Source organism: Cherax quadricarinatus, chromosome 25 (assembly GCF_038502225.1).
Source record: "Cherax quadricarinatus isolate ZL_2023a chromosome 25, ASM3850222v1, whole genome shotgun sequence".
Taxonomy (NCBI): domain Eukaryota; kingdom Metazoa; phylum Arthropoda; class Malacostraca; order Decapoda; family Parastacidae; genus Cherax; species Cherax quadricarinatus.
In genome coordinates, this window is record NC_091316.1 from 1,693,505 (window position 1) to 1,710,526 (window position 17,022).

Here is a 17,022-nt window from a genome sequence, read left to right on the forward strand (position 1 = left end):
ATCGGAGTGGAGGAGAGGGAGTGAAGGGTGAAGGGGAGGGGGAGGGGGAGGGAGGGGAACGTTTCGCTCTCCAGGAGTGAAACGTTGCCATCATGAAGTGTCACATTAGTTGCATCTGCGTCCATTTACCTAACACAATAATAATAATAATAATAATAATAATAATAATAATAATAAATATAATTATAATAATTTCTTTCTGATCCTCATTAAATGACAGTAAATATTTTTGTCCTAAATATTAATTATCTTTGTAATATTCTTAATTACTTTGAAGTGTGATGATAAGAGAGGTGGTGGTCGCCCCTCCCATTATGTCGCTTATTACCTCCTTTATTGTGCTGCTGGATATTATCCCACGTGACCTCAAACTTATCCCAGGTGACCTCAAGGTGACCTCAAACTTATCTCAGGTGACCTCAAACTTATCCCACGTGACCTCAAGGTGACCTCAAACTTATCTCAGGTGACCTCAAACTTATCCCAGGTGACCTCAAGGTGACCTCAAACTTATCTCAGGTGACCTCAAACTTATCCCAGGTAACCTCAAACTTATCCCAGGTGACCTCAAGCTTATCTCAGGTGACCTCAAACTTATCCCAGGTGACCTTAAGGTGACCTCAAACTTATCTCAGGTGACTCAAACTTATCCCAGGTGACCTCAAGGTGATCTCAAACTACTACAAACTATAATCACACAATAGAACGGAAGAATAATGTGAAGGACCTGGGAGTGGTAATGTCGGATGATCTCACCTTCAAGGATCACAACAATGCCACTATCACATCTGCGAGGAAACTGATAGGATGGATAATGAGAACATTCAAGACAAGAGATGCTAAGCCAATGATGATCCTTTTCAAACCACTTGTTCTCTCTAGGCTGGAATACTGCTGTACATTAACATCTCCATTCAAGGCAGGTGAAATTGTGGAACTAGAGAATGTACAGAGAACCTTTACTGCAAATATAAGTTCCATCAAGCACCTTAACTACTGGGAACGCCTGGAAGCACTCTACTTGTACTCACTGGAACGCAGGCGAGAGAGATATATAATTTCATTTAGACTATGCTGCTCAGTTCTGGTCACCGTATTACAGAATGGATATAAATGTTCTGGGAAACGTACAGAGGAGGATGACAAAGATGATCTTCCCTATGAGGATAGACTGAGGGCCCTGAATCTGCACTCTCTCGAAAGACGTAGAATTAGGGGGGATATGATCGAGGTGTATAAATGGAAAACAGGAATAAATAAAGGGGATGTAAATAGCGTGCTGAAAATTCCCAGCCAAGACAGGACTCGCAGCAATAAGAACATAAGAACGAAGGAACACTGCAGCAGGCCTACTGGCCCATGCGAGGCAGGTCCAAGTCTCCTACCGGTTTAAGCCAATGCACCAAACCTAGTCAGGTCAGGTCACATTGACTTAAGGGAGGAACACGGCAACCGACCTGGTAGCACAAGCTATCAGGTCCAACTCACACCCACCCACACCCACTCATGTATTTATCTAACCTATTTTTAAAGCTACACAACGTTCTGGCCTCTATAACTGTACTTGGGAGTTTGTTCCACTCATCCACAACTCTGAATCTGAATTTTTCCAACTTAAAACCATTGCTGCGAGTCCTGTCTAGGCTAGATATTTTCAGCACACTATTTAAGAACATAAGAACATAAGAAAGGAGGAACACTGCAGCAGGCCTGTTGGCCCATACTAGGCAGGTCCTTTACAATTCATCCCACTAACAAACATTTGACCTACCCAATTTTCAATGCTACCCAAGAAATAAGCTCTGATGTGCAAGTCCCACTCAAATCCAACCCATCCCACTCATGTATTTATCCAACCTAAATTTGAAACTACCCAAAGTCCTAGCCTCAATAACCCAACTAGGTAGACTGTTCCACTCATCTACTACCCTATTTCCAAACCAATACTTTCCTATGTCCTTTCTAAATCTAAACTTATCTAATTTAAATCCATTACTGCGGGTTCTCTCTTGGAGAGATATTCTCAAGACCTTGTTAATATCCCCTTTATTAATACCTATCTTCCACTTATACACTTCGATCAGGTCTCCCCTCATTCTTCGTCTAACAAGTGAATGTAACTTAAGAGTCTTCAATCTTTCTTCATAAGGAAGATTTCTAATGCTATGTATTAATTTAGTCATCCTACGCTGAATGTTTTCTAAAGAATTTATGTCCATTCTGTAATATGGAGACCAGAATTGAACTGCATAATCTAGGTGAGGCCTTACTAATGATGTATAAAGCTGCAGTATGACCTCTGGACTTCTGTTGCTTACACTTCTTGATATAAATCCCAGTAATCTATTTGCCTTATTACGTACGCTTAGGCATTGCTGTCTTGGTTTAAGGTTGCTGCTTACCATAACCCCCAAGTCCTTTTCGCAATCTGTATGGCTAAGTTCTACATTATTTAACTTATAAGTGCTAGGGTTATGGACACTCCCGAGCTTCAGAACCTTGCATTTATCTACATTGAACTGCATCTGCCACTTTTCTGACCAAGAGTAGAGTTTGTCTAAATCCTCCTGAAGTTCCCTAACATCTACTTTTGAATCAATTATCCTACCTATCTTCGTGTCATCGGCGAATTTGCTCATATCACTAGTAATTCCTTCATCAAGATCATTGATATATATTATAAACAACAACGGGCCCAAGACTGATCCCTGTGGAACGCCACTTGTTACTGATCCCCACTCGGATTTAACCCCATTTATGGACACTCTCTGCTTCCTGTCTGTGAGCCATGATTCGATCCACGAGAGCACTCTTCCCCCAATGCCATGGGCTGCTACTTTCTTCAACAGTCTTTGGTGCGGAACTCTATCAAATGCCTTACTAAAATCTAAGTAAATAATATCAAATTCTTTATCGTGGTCAACAGCCTCAAAAGCTTTACTGAAAAAAGTTAATAAATTAGTTAGACAAGACCGGCCTCTTGTGAATCCATGCTGAGTATCATTAATCAAGCTATGCTTATCGAGATGGCTTCTTATAATTTCAGCTATAATTGACTCTAGTAATTTGCCTACAATTGAGGTCAGGCTTATTGGGCGGTAATTTGACGGTAACGACTTGTCCCCTGTTTTAAAAATAGGAATTACATTAGCCATCTTCCACATATCAGACACTACACCTGTTTGAAGAGATAAATTAAAAATATTAGTTAATGGTTCACAGACTTCCATTTTGCATTCCTTTAAAACCCTTGAAAAAACCTCATCAGGACCCGGTGACTTATTTTGCTTCAGTCGGTCTATCTGCTTCACAACCATTTCACTAGTGACTATGATGTTACATAATTTATCTTCTTCTGGCCCACTATAAAAATTAATTACCGGAACACTACTAGTGTCTTCCTGTGTAAAAACCGAGAGAAAATAATTATTTAAAATCGAGCACATTTCTTTCTCTTTGTCAGTAAGATGCCCATAGTTATTTTTAAGGGGACCTATCTTATCTCTGACTTTTGTTCTATATACCTGGAAAAAACTTTTTGGGTTAGTTTTAGAATCCCTAGCAACTTTAATTTCATAGTCCCTTTTAGCTTTTCTTATCCCCTTTTTAATGTCCCTCTTAGTGTCAATATACTGGTTCATAAGATGACCCTCGCCTCTTTTGATACGCCTATAAATTCCTTTCTTATGCCCTAGTAGATATTTCAGCCTATTATTCATCCATTTTGGGTCATTTCTATTTGATCTAATTTCTTTATAAGGGATAAATGTTCTTTGAGCAGCATGTATTGTGTTCAGAAAACTGTCATATTGATAGCTCTCTTCGTTACCCCAGTCAACAGATGATAAGTGTTCTCTAAGCCCATCGTAATCTGCTAAGCGAAAATCTGGGACTGTTACTGAGTTATCCCTACTATCATACTTCCATTCAATTCTAAATGTAATTGATTTGTGGTCGCTAGCACCCAGTTCTTCTGAAACTTCTAAATTATTAACAAGGGATTCATTGTTTGCCAGAACTAAGTCAAGCAGGTTATTACCCCTTGTAGGTTCTGTCACAAACTGCTTCAGAAAGCAATCCTGAACTACTTCTAAGAAGTCGTATGATTCTAAATTCCCAGTCAAGAAATTCCAATCAATATGACTAAAGTTAAAGTCTCCTAGAATTACTACATTATCGTGCCTTGTGGCCCTAACAATTTCCTCCCATAGTAGTCTTCCCTGGTCCCTATCTAAATTTGGGGGACGGTATATCACACCTAAAGTTAATTTTTCATGCCCCTCTGAAAATTCTATCCAAACAGACTCTGTATGTGTTACTTCAGACTTAATACCCGTTTTAATGCAACAGTTCAAGCGATCTCGGACATACAATGCCACCCCACCCCCCTTCCCGATACTTCTATCTACTTGGAACAATTTGAAACCCTGAATGTGACATTCTGCAGGCATGTCCCGACTTTTTGAATTAAACCACGTCTCAGTAATGGCAAATACATCTATGTTACCTGCACTAGCAACTAGTCTCAACTCGTCCATCTTATTCCTAGCACTGCGACTATTTGTGTAATATATACTTAAGGACCCTCCTTTCTCTTTATCATTGCTGCTCCTTGCTGTTATTCCACTAAACCTATTACTGTCCTTGTCAATTAGTGCCAATGGCCTTCCGATATCCACCTCATTTTGCCTATTACTAGTTCTCCTAGTACTCATATTACTACCCTGAGACTTCACAGTTTTCCCGCAGAAACCCATACCACTAACTATTCCTAGTTTAAAGACCTAACAGCTCCCTCCACTGCGTTTGCCAGTGCTCCCACCCCACTCCTAGACAAGTGAACCCCATCCCTGGCATACATGTCATTTTTGCCATAGAAGAGGTCCCAGTTGTCAATGAATGTTACCGCATTTTCCTTACAGTATTTGTCCAGCCAGCAATTGACACCAATTGCTCTGGACAACCATTCATTTCCAACTCCTCTCCTTGGCAAAATGCCACATATGACAGGTTTCCCACCCTTCTTCCTAATTATCTCTATTGCTGACCTATACCTGCTAATCAGGTCCTCACTCCTACGTCTGCCAACATCGTTGCCTCCAGCACTGAGACAGATAATAGGATTGCTCCCATTACCTCTCATGATGTCATCCAGACGGCTAACAATATCCTTCATCCCAGCCCCAGGAAAACACACTCTCTGCCTCCTAATCCTATCCTTCAAACAGAATGCCCTATCCATGTACCTAATCTGACTATCCCCAACAACAACAATGTTTTTACCTTCCTTGGCGTCGTCCGTAGTGATGCTCCGAGTAGTCGACTCACATTCTCCAGGTAGCATTACACCACTTGTAGAATTCGTCATGACGTTCTCGATGGTCTTCATTGGGGTTTCTAGGGATGTCTCACTCACGTCTGCCAATGCTTCCTTGGTGCTCGTTGTGGCATTCCCAGTAGAACACTCACATTCGTCAGGTAGCACCGAGAATGAGTTGGAAGTTTCCACGGCAGTCTTCTGGTTTCTCGTTGTTTCTGCCTCTCCAACCGTTTTCTTAATCTTCAGCTTGGTTCCATGTTGCCCGGCCACTGACCAAGCTCCCCTCTTAACCTGGGGACTCACAACAGGAGGATTACTACGAATCCTCTTGTTCTCCTCCGTTAATCGCCGTATCTCCAGTTTAGCGACTCTGAGTTCTTCTCTCAGCTGCTGGTAAAGCTGCTCAAGAGAGGGCATCCTGATCAGATTCACAGAGAGCACACAAACAGGTCTTCACAGAGCTAAGTACACGTCACCCCTTTATTTATTCCTGTTTTCCATTTATACACCTCAATCATATCTCCCCTAATTCTACGTCTTTCTAGAGAGTGCAGATTCAGGGACCTTAGTCTATCCTCATAGGAAAGGTTTCTGATACATGGGATCAACTTTGTCATCCTCCTTTGTACATTTTCCAGAGCATTTATATCCATTCTGTAATAAGGTGACCAAAACTGTGCAGCATAATCTAAATGAGGCCTAACCAAGGTTTCAAGTTGGAAAAATTCAGATTCAGGAAGGATATAGGAAAGCACTGGTTTGGTAATAGAGTTGTGGATGAGTGGAACAAACTCCTGAGTACAGTTATTGAGGCTAAAACGTTGTGTACTTTTAAAAATAGGTTAGATAAATACATGAGTAGGTGTGGGTGGGTGTGAGTTGGACCTGACTAGCTTGTGCTGCTGGGTCTGGTGCAGCCCTCCATCCTTGAGTGGAGGTGGCCAGACTGGGTGGGTCATTGGGCTTATCCGGGCGGGGGGGGGTAACATGGACCTGCTCCGCATGGGTCAGTAGGCCTGTTGCAGTGTTCCTTCTTTCTTATGTTATTATGTTCTTATAATGTACACCTGGAAGATTCTGGAGGGACTGGTTCCTAATCTGCACACAGAAATCACTCCCTACAAAAGCAAAAGATTGTAGATGAATGGTTCAGAGAACCGACAAGTTGATAAATTAGACACATGTGCAACTCTTGGGTATCTTTATTGAGGAAACTTTTCGCCACACAGTGACTTCATCAGTCCATACATAGGAGAAACGTGAAGAACAGGAGGAGAATGAGGTAATCAGTTCCTCAGCCTTGAGTCAATGTGGTCAGTCCATCAATCTTAAAAAGAATACGGCATATGTGCGGAGAAGCAGCTTATAAACCGTTGACAGGAGAGGTGCAGCAGTCGTAGGTGGTGTCACGTTTGTCCAATGTGGAAGTAGGTCGTGCCCAAGGGTTAGGCAAGCGAAGAATTCCCAAGTATTAAGTTCTGTGAACCATTCATCTACAATCCTGTCAGACACTGCAACTTCTTGGGATCTTAATACTTGGGAATGCTTCACTTGCCTATCCCTTGCCTATCATATTGTTTCAAACTTTGGAACAATGCTCTTCTCCAGACTGAGGGACTGACCACCTCAAAACTTTAAGGGTGATGGACTGATTACATCGTCTTCAAGTACCTTCTGCTTCTATCAACTTTTCTGTACTCGACTGAAGAAGCCTACTGTGTAAGCGAAACGTTTCGAAATAAAGATACCTAACTGTTGCATATGTGTCTTACCTAACAACCTGTCGGTATTTTATACCATTTTAATGTTCTATCCTTTGGGCACGACCTACTTCCACATTGAACAAATGTGACACCACCTATGACTGCTACACCTCTCCTGTCAACGGTTTATAAGCTCCTTCTCCGCACGTATGCCGTATTCTATTCAAGATTGATGGACTGACCACATCGACTCAAGGTTGAGGGACTGATTACCTCATTCTCCTGTTCTTCACGTTTCTCCTTTGTATGGACTGATGAAGCCACTGTGTGGCGAAACGCTTCCTCAATAAAGATACCCAAGAGTTGCACATGTGTCTAATTTATCGAAAGCAAAAAACTTGGTAGGTGATGCAACATACCCCCAGTGAAAAGTAGGGGCGCCATTGGTACACTAAGATAAAACAATAAGTGTCCAGGGCCCAAGACTGTTCAACAGCCTCCCACAAGCCATAAGGGGCATTACCAATAGACCCCTGGTTGTCTTCAAGAGAGAGCTGGACATATACCTAAAGTCGGTGCCGGATCAACCGGGCTGTGGTTCGTACGTTGGACTACGTGCGGCCAGCAGTAACAGACTGTTAGGTAAGACACATATGCAACAGTTAGGTATCTTTATTATGAAACGTTTCGCCTACACAGTAGGCTTCTTCAGTCAAGTACAGAAAAGTTGATAGAAGCAGAAGATACTTGAAGACGATGTAATCAGTCCATCACCCTTAAAGTTTTGAGGTGGTCAGTCCCTCAGTCTGGAGAAGAGCATTGTTCCATAGTCTGAAACAACTATACCATTTTAATGTTCAGTAACAGACTGGTTGACCAGGCCCTGATCCACCAGGAGGTCTGGTCATGGACAGGGCCGCGGGGGCGTTGATCCCCGAAATAACCTCCAGGTAGACTCCAGGTAGATGATTCCCAGGTAACCTCAACGTGACCCCAGGAGACCTCAATGTGACCTCAAGATGACTTACCAGGTGACTTCAAGGTGACCCCAAGTGACCTCAAGATGACTTACCAGGTGACTTCAAGGTGACCCCAAGTGACCTCAAGATGACTTACCAGGTGACTTCAAGGTGACCCCAAGTGACCTCAAGATGACTACCAGGTGACCTCAAGTAATAATGAAGAAATATCTTGATACTGTCACTGGTTGTTTGACCTTCCTCTCCGTTTATCTTACTTCCTCTCCTTCCTTCCTTCCTCTCCTTCCTTCCTTCCTCTCCTTCCTTCCTTCCTCTCCTTCCTTCCTTCCTCTCCTTCCTTCCTTCCTCTCCTTCCTTCCTTCCTTCCTCTCCATTTATCTTACTTCCTCTCCTTCCTTCCTTCCTCTCCGTTTATCTTACTTCCTCTTTATCACTCTCCTTTGTTCTTCTTTATCTTATTACATTGATCTCTCCCTTACATTCATCCTGCCTCTCTCTTTCTCATCTTCTTTATACTTCCCTCACTCGCACCTTCCCTCACTCGCACCTTCCCTCACTCGCACCTTCCCTCACTCGCACCTTCCCTCACTCGCACCTTCCCTCACTCGCACCTTCCCTCACTCGCACCTTCCCTCACTCGCACCTTCCCTCACTCCCACTTTCCCTCACTCGCACCTTCCTTCACTCCCACCTTCCCTCACTCGCACCTTCCCTCACTCCCACCTTCCCTCACTCCCACCTTCCCTCACTCGCGCCTTCCCTCACTCCCACCTTCCCTCACTCCCACCTTCCCTCACTCCCACCTTCCCTCACTCCCACCTTCCCTCACTCGCACCTTCCCTCACTCGCACCCTCCCTCACTCGCACCTTCCCTCACTCGCACCTTCCCTCACTCGCACCTTCCCTCACTCCCACCTTCCCTAACTCCCACCTTCCCTCACTCCCACCTTCCCTCACTCCCACCTTCCCTCACTTCCACCTTCCCTCACTCCCACCTTCCCTCACTCCCACCTTCCCTCACTCGCACCTTCCCTCACTCGCACCTTCCCTCACTCGCACCTTCCCTCACTCGCACCTTCCCTCACTCCCACCTTCCCCTTACTCCCACCTTCCCTCACTCCCACCTTCCCTCACTCCCACCTTCCCTCACTCGCACCTTCCCTCACTCGCACCTTCCCTCACTCGCACCTTCCCTCACTCGCACCTTCCCTCACTCGCACCTTCCCTCACTCGCACCTTCCCTCACTCCCACCTTCCCTCACTCCCACCTTCCCTCACTCCCGCCTTCCCTCACTCGCACCTTCCTTCACTCCCACCTTCCCTCACTCGCACCTTCCCTCACTCGCACCTTCCCTCACTCGCACCTTCCCTCACTCGCACCTTCCCTCACTCCCACCTTCCCTCACTCGCACCTTCCTTCACTCCCACCTTCCCTCGCTCGCACCTTCCCTCACTCGCACCTTCCCTCACTCGCACCTTCCCTCACTCGCACCTTCCCTCACTCCCACCTTCCCTCACTCCCACCTTCCCTCACTCCCACCTTCCCTCACTCCCACCTTCCCTCACTCGCACCTTCCCTCACTCCCACCTTCCCTCACTCCCACCTTCCCTCACTCCCACCTTCCCTCACTCCCACCTTCCCTCACTCCCACTTTTCCTCACTCCCACCTTCCCTCACTCGCACCTTCCCTCACTCCCACCTTCCCTCACTCCCACCTTCCCTCACTCCCACCTTCCCTCACTCCCACCTTCCCTCACTCCCACATTCCCTCACTCCCACCTTTCCTCATTCCCATCTGTGGTGGTGGTGGTGACTGTGGTGGTGGTGCCTGTGGTGATGGTGGCTGTGGTGGAGGTGGCTGTGGTGGAGGTTGTATTATGGTTGTGGTTGTGGCTGTGATTGTGGTGGTGGTGGTGCTTGTGGTGGTGGTGGTGGTTGTGGAGGCGGTTGTGGTTGTGGCTGTGATTGTGGTTGTGGTTATGGTTGTGATGATGGCTGTGGTTGTGGCTGTTATTGTGGTGGTGGTTGTGGTGGAGGTGGTGGTAGTGGTGGCTGTTTTTATGGTTGTGGTTGTGGTAGTAACTGCCTCACCATTGTTTAGTGAACATCAATATTCGCCTTCTATGTGTTATTGAATCAACCTTAACTTATAGTGGAGCCACTATAACGAGGTCCTCCAGCCACAACTTATAGCGGAGATACTATAACGAGGTCCTCCAGCCACAACTTATAGTGGAGCCACTATAACGAGGTCCCCCAGCCACAACTTATAGTGGAGCCACTATAACGAGGTCCTCCAGCCACAACTTATAGTGGAGCCACTATAACGAGGTCCTCCAGCCACAACTTATAGTGGAGCCACTATAACGAGGTCCTCCAGCCACAACTTATAGTGGAGTCACTATAACGAGGTCCTCCAGCCACAACTTATAGTGGAGTCACTATAACGAGGTCCTCCAGCCACAACTTATAGTGGAGTCACTATAACGAGGTCCTCCAGCCACAACTTATAGTGGAGTCACTATAACGAGGTCCTCCAGCCACAACTTATAGTGGAGTCACTATAACGAGGTCCTCCAGCCACAACTTATAGTGGAGTCACTATAACGAGGTCCTCCAGCCACAACTTATAGTGGAGTCACTATAACGGGGTCCTCTTTCCCCTGCTTCTAGTAAGGAGTCACTATAACGAGGTCCTGGGGGTCCGAGGCGTCAGAGGACGTTTAAGTGTGTGGAATCTGAGGACAGCGGCGGCGGCGACGGCAGTGTACACTGTCGGGCGGTGCAGTACTGTACACTGTCAGGCAGCGCAGTACTGTACACTGTCAGGCGGTGCAGTACTGTACACTGTCAGGTGGTGCAGTACTGTACACTGTCAGGTGGCGCAGTACTGTACACTGTCAGGCGGTGCAGTACTGTACACTGTCAGGCGGTGCAGTACTGTACACTGTCAGGCGGCACAGTACTGTACACTGTCAGGCAGCGCAGTACTGCACACTGTCAGGCGGTGCAGTACTGTACACTGTCAGGCGGCGCAGTACTGTACACTGTCAGGCAGTGCAGTACTGTACACTGTCAGGAGGTGCAGTACTGTACACTGTCAGGCGGTGCAGTACTGTACACTTATCATGTGGGGTTCGAACACGTGGATAGGGTAAAGAAATACTCACGTAGGCTGGAAGTACGTATATTACGGATAATGTGTGAAGCGCCCTAACAGCCGTGACCTGCCTCCTTGCTCACTCTCGTAAGACTAACTAACCCCAGTACCCATATGTGAGGGGGGTGTTTGAATACTGCTGTGGTCAGCACAATATGAATACAGGCAGTGATTCACGCAGAGACGGTTGGTAGTGAGTCATCTACTGGTACACTGGTTACTGGTAACTGGTACTACTACTGAGAGCTCGGCGACGCTAACGTATGTCGTCCCGACATACAACTAATACAAACTAGAGATGGCAGGTATACGGCTTGGGCTGATTCTATACAATGTCAAAGTACACAACAATTGAACATTATAACATACATAAGTAGAACACTGGAATGGAAGCTTACGTAACTGAAACTGTAATGTAATACAAGGTATAATATAGCACAACTCATCGAATGAAACTCAACGTTGGGATTACACAATAGAAGTGATAAAAAAAAATTTGATCGCGATCTGTATTCATGTGATCTACGGATTCTGAGGATGGAATATATACAAAGAAAGAGTGTTTAACAGAAAGGCAGATTCGGTGCACTCAAATCTAGACTGTTAACTCTCAGAATGCGGAGAGAACATGAACACAAAAAAATTCTTGAATACTGATAAGTTGATACTGTAATTATTCATCTATACAGGTTATTTACATTTAACCCCAACTCTGCTAGGGTAAGATTGACATATGCAGAATGGGTGTCATCTCTGGGAGGATCAAACTCTGTAGCACTGGCTAACTCATGCTGTATTTGAGGCAAATCTGAATTGGAAGTTACAAATGATACTTGAGGATTTCTCAATACCTGTCGTGTACGTAGGGAATAACGACATTCAGGTTGATCGTCTGACTGAGTATCAGAGGAAGAGAGTACAGGATCAGGAAGATTGTCAGAGTCTGTCACATTAGTCTGGGTTGGAACATCATTATCATCACATACTAACTTCATATGATCTAAATGCGATTCTTTATACTGACCAGTACTAATCTCTCTAACCTTATACTTATTACCAGTGATATGTTCAACTACTCGATAAGGACCAACAAACTTTTGATCAAGCTTTGGCATTGCAGACGTTTTGTTAAAGTTAATCAGCATAACTCTCGAACCTACTTTGATTTTGGATGGCTTTGCTCGAGTGTTTGCGACTCTTGTAAATTCTGCTGTTGATTTATGAAGTGTTTCACGGATTCTTCTAAAAACACTTTGAGCTAAGCTGGTACGAGTTGCTATGAAATCATCAGGGTTGTAATTTGGTTTCGGATTAGAATATAACAACTCATAAGGCAAACGTTTATCTACACCGTATAATGCATAATGTGGAGTGTCACCTATAGAAACATTGTAAGCAGAATTTATAGCACACTGCACATCAGGTATAACTTCATCCCAAGTTTCACTGTTGGGATTGATAGTGGCTCTCAAGACATCAAGTACTTTCTTATTGGTTCGTTCCGCTAACCCATTGCTGGCAGGATGATGAGGAACAATGGTGGATTTAGAGATCTTGTACAACGTGCACAAATTTTCTAGAATCTCATTACAGAATTCACCTCCATTATCTGTTACTAGGGACTTAGGGGTGGTGTGCCTGCAGATAATGCGTTCTTTAAACGCTTTAGCTACCGTCTCGGCAGTCTTATCTGCAATAGGAACTAACTCACAATATCTGGTGAAATGGTCTACCATAACACACAGATGTTTGTTGCCTTGGAGGGAACATTGGAAATTAGTTAACAAATCTAGCGCAACTCTTTCCCAAGGTTCGCTAGTAGTTGGATATACTTGGATTGGATTAGGACCATTAGCATTACCTTTATGTTGCATGCAGACACTACATTTCTTAACATACTCAGAAATATCAGTTGCCATACGAGGCCAAAAGTATTTCAATCTGGCTTGTTTTACTGAACGATCCATACCAGGGTGTGCAACACCTGGTACATCGTGAACTAGCTGTAAGGCTACATTCACTAGTGACTGTGGAATTACTAACTGGTATACTCTTCTGCTAGGAGTACCCAACTCGGCTGTTCGATACAGTAATTCTTGGTTCATGACATCGGCGCAGTACTGTACACTGTCAGGCGGCGCAGTACTGTACACTGTCAGGCGGTGCAGTACTGTACACTGTAAGGCGGTGCAGTACTGTACACTGTCAGACGGCGCAGTATTGTACACTGTCAGGTGGTGCAGTACTGTACACTGTCAGGCGGTGCAGCATTGTACACTGTCAGGCGGCGCAGTACTGTACACTGTCAGGCGGCACAGTACTGTACACTGTCAGGCGGCGCAGTACTGTACACTGTCAGGCGGTGCAGTACTGTACACTGTCAGGCGGTGCAGCATTGTACACTGTCAGGCGGCGCAGTACTGTACACTGTCAGGCGGCGCAGTACTGTACACTCTCAGGCGGCGCTGTACTGTACACTGTCAGGCGGCGCAGTACTGTACACTGTCAGGCGGCGCAGTACTGTACACTGTCAGGCGGTGCAGCATTGTACACTGTCAGGCGGCGCAGTACTGTACACTGTCAGGCGGCGCAGTACTGTACACTGTCAGGCGGCGCAGTACTGTACACTGTCAGGCGGTGCAGCATTGTACACTGTCAGGCGGCGCAGTACTGTACACTGTCAGGCGGCGCAGTACTGTACACTGTCAGGCGGCGCAGTACTGTACACTGTCAGGCGGTGCAGCATTGTACACTGTCAGGCGGCGCAGTACTGTACACTGTCAGGCGGCGCAGTACTGTACACTGTCAGGCGGCGCAGTACTGTACACTGTCAGGCGGCGCAGTACTGTACACTGTCAGGCGGCGCAGTACTGTACACTGTCAAGCGGCGCAGTACTGTACACTGTCAGGCGGCGCAATACTGTACACTGTCAGGCGGCGCAGTACTGTACACTGTCAGGCGGCGCAGTACTGCACACTCAGGCGGTGCAGTACTGTACACTGTCAGGCGGCGCAGTACTGTACACTGTCAGGCGGCGCAGTACTGTACAATGTCAGGCGGCGCAGTACTGTACATTGTCAGGCGGCGCAGTATTGTACACTGACAGGCGGCGCAATACTGTACACTGTCAGGCAGCGCAGTACTGTACACTGTCAGGCGGCACAGTACTGTACACTGTCAGGCGGCGCAGTACTGTACACTGTCAGGCGGCGCAGTATTGTACACTGTCAGGCGGCGCAATACTGTACACTGTCAGGCAGCGCAGTACTGTACACTGTCAGGCGGTGCAGTACTGTACACTGTCAGGCGGCGCAGTACTGTACACTGTCAGGCGGCGCAATACTGTACACTGTCAGGCGGCGCAGTACTGTACACTGTCAGGCGGCGCAGTATTGTACACTGTCAGGCGGCGCAATACTGTACACTGTGAGGCGGCGCAGTACTGTACACTGTCAGGCGGCGCAATACTGTACACTGTCAGGCGGCGCAGTACTGTACACTGTCAGGCGGCGCAGTATTGTACACTGCCAGGCGGCGCAGTACTGTACACTGTCAGGCGGCACAGTACTGCACACTGTCAGGCGGCGCAGTACTGTACACTGCCAGGCGGCGCAGTATTGTACACTGTCAGGCGGCGCAGTATTGTACACTGCCAGGCGGCGCAGTATTGTGCACTGTCAGGCGGCGCAGTATTGTACACTGCCAGGCGACGCAGTATTGTACACTGCCAGGCGGCGCAGTATTGTGCACTGTCAGGCGGCGCATTATTGTACACTGCCAGGCGGCGCAGTGTTGTGCACTGTCAAGCGGCGCAGTATTGTACACTGTCAGGCGGCGCAGTATTGTACACTGCCAGGTGGCGCAGTATTGTACACTGTCAGGCGGCGCAGTATTGTACACTGCCAGGCGGCGCAGTACTGTGCACTGTCAGGCGGCGCAGTATGCTACACTTCCAGGCTGCGCAGTATTGTACACTGCCAGGCGGCGCAGTACTGTGCACTGTCAGTCGGCGCAGTATTGTACACTTCCAGGCTGTGCAGTATTGTATACTGTCAGGCGGTGCAGTACTGTACACTGTCAGGCGGTGCAGCACTGTACACTGCCAGGCTGCGCAGTATTGTACACTGCCAGGCGGCGCAGTATTGTGCACTGCCAGACGGCGCAGTATTGTACACTGTCAGGTGGTGCAGTACTGTACACTGTCAGGCGGTGCAGCATTGTACACTGTCAGGCGGCGCAGTACTGTACACTGTCAGGCGGCACAGTACTGTACACTGTCAGGCGGTGCAGTACTGTACACTGTCAGGCGGTGCAGCATTGTACACTGTCAGGCGGTGCAGTACTGTACACTGTCAGGCGGTGCAGCATTGTACACTGTCAGGCGGCGCAGTACTGTACACTGTCAGGCGGCGCAGTACTGTACACTCTCAGGCGGCGCTGTACTGTACACTGTCAGGCGGCGCAGTACTGTACACTGTCAGGCGGCGCAGTACTGTACACTGTCAGGCGGTGCAGCATTGTGCACTGTCAGGCGGCGCAGTACTGTACACTGTCAGGCGGCGCAGTACTGTACACTGTCAGGCGGCGCAGTACTGTACACTGTCAGGCGGTGCAGCATTGTACACTGTCAGGCGGCGCAGTACTGTACACTGTCAGGCGGCGCAGTACTGTACACTGTCAGGCGGCGCAGTACTGTACACTGTCAGGCGGTGCAGCATTGTACACTGTCAGGCGGCGCAGTACTGTACACTGTCAGGCGGCGCAGTACTGTACACTGTCAGGCGGCGCAGTACTGTACACTGTCAGGCGGTGCAGTACTGTACACTGTCAGGCGGCGCAGTACTGTACACTGTCAGGCGGCGCAGTACTGTACACTGTCAGGCGGCGCAGTACTGTACACTGTCAGGCGGCGCAATACTGTACACTGTCAGGCGGCGCAGTACTGTACACTGTCAGGCGGCGCAGTACTGCACACTCAGGCGGTGCAGTACTGTACACTGTCAGGCGGCGCAGTACTGTACACTGTCAGGCGGCGCAGTACTGTACAATGTCAGGCGGCGCAGTATTGTACACTGTCAGGCGGCGCAATACTGTACACTGTGAGGCGGCGCAGTACTGTACACTGTCAGGCGGCGCAATACTGTACACTGTCAGGCGGCGCAGTACTGTACACTGTCAGGCGGCGCAGTATTGTACACTGCCAGGCGGCGCAGTACTGTACACTGTCAGGCGGCACAGTACTGCACACTGTCAGGCGGCGCAGTACTGTACACTGCCAGGCGGCGCAGTATTGTACACTGTCAGGCGGCGCAGTATTGTACACTGCCAGGCGGCGCAGTATTGTGCACTGTCAGGCGGCGCAGTATTGTACACTGCCAGGCGGCGCAGTATTGTACACTGCCAGGCGGCGCAGTATTGTGCACTATCAGGCGGCGCATTATTGTACACTGCCAGGCGGCGCAGTGTTGTGCACTGTCAAGCGGCGCAGTATTGTACACTGTCAGGCGGCGCAGTATTGTACACTGCCAGGTGGCGCAGTATTGTACACTGTCAGGCGGCGCAGTATTGTACACTGCCAGGCGGCGCAGTACTGTGCACTGTCAGGCGGTGCAGTATGCTACACTTCCAGGCTGCGCAGTATTGTACACTGCCAGGCGGCGCAGTACTGTGCACTGTCAGTCGGCGCAGTATTGTACACTTCCAGGCTGTGCAGTATTGTATACTGTCAGGCGGTGCAGTACTGTACACTGTCAGGCAGTGCAGCATTGTACACTGCCAGGCTGCGCAGTATTGTACACTGCCAGGCGGCGCAGTATTGTGCACTGCCAGGCGGCGCAGTATTGTACACTGCCAGGCT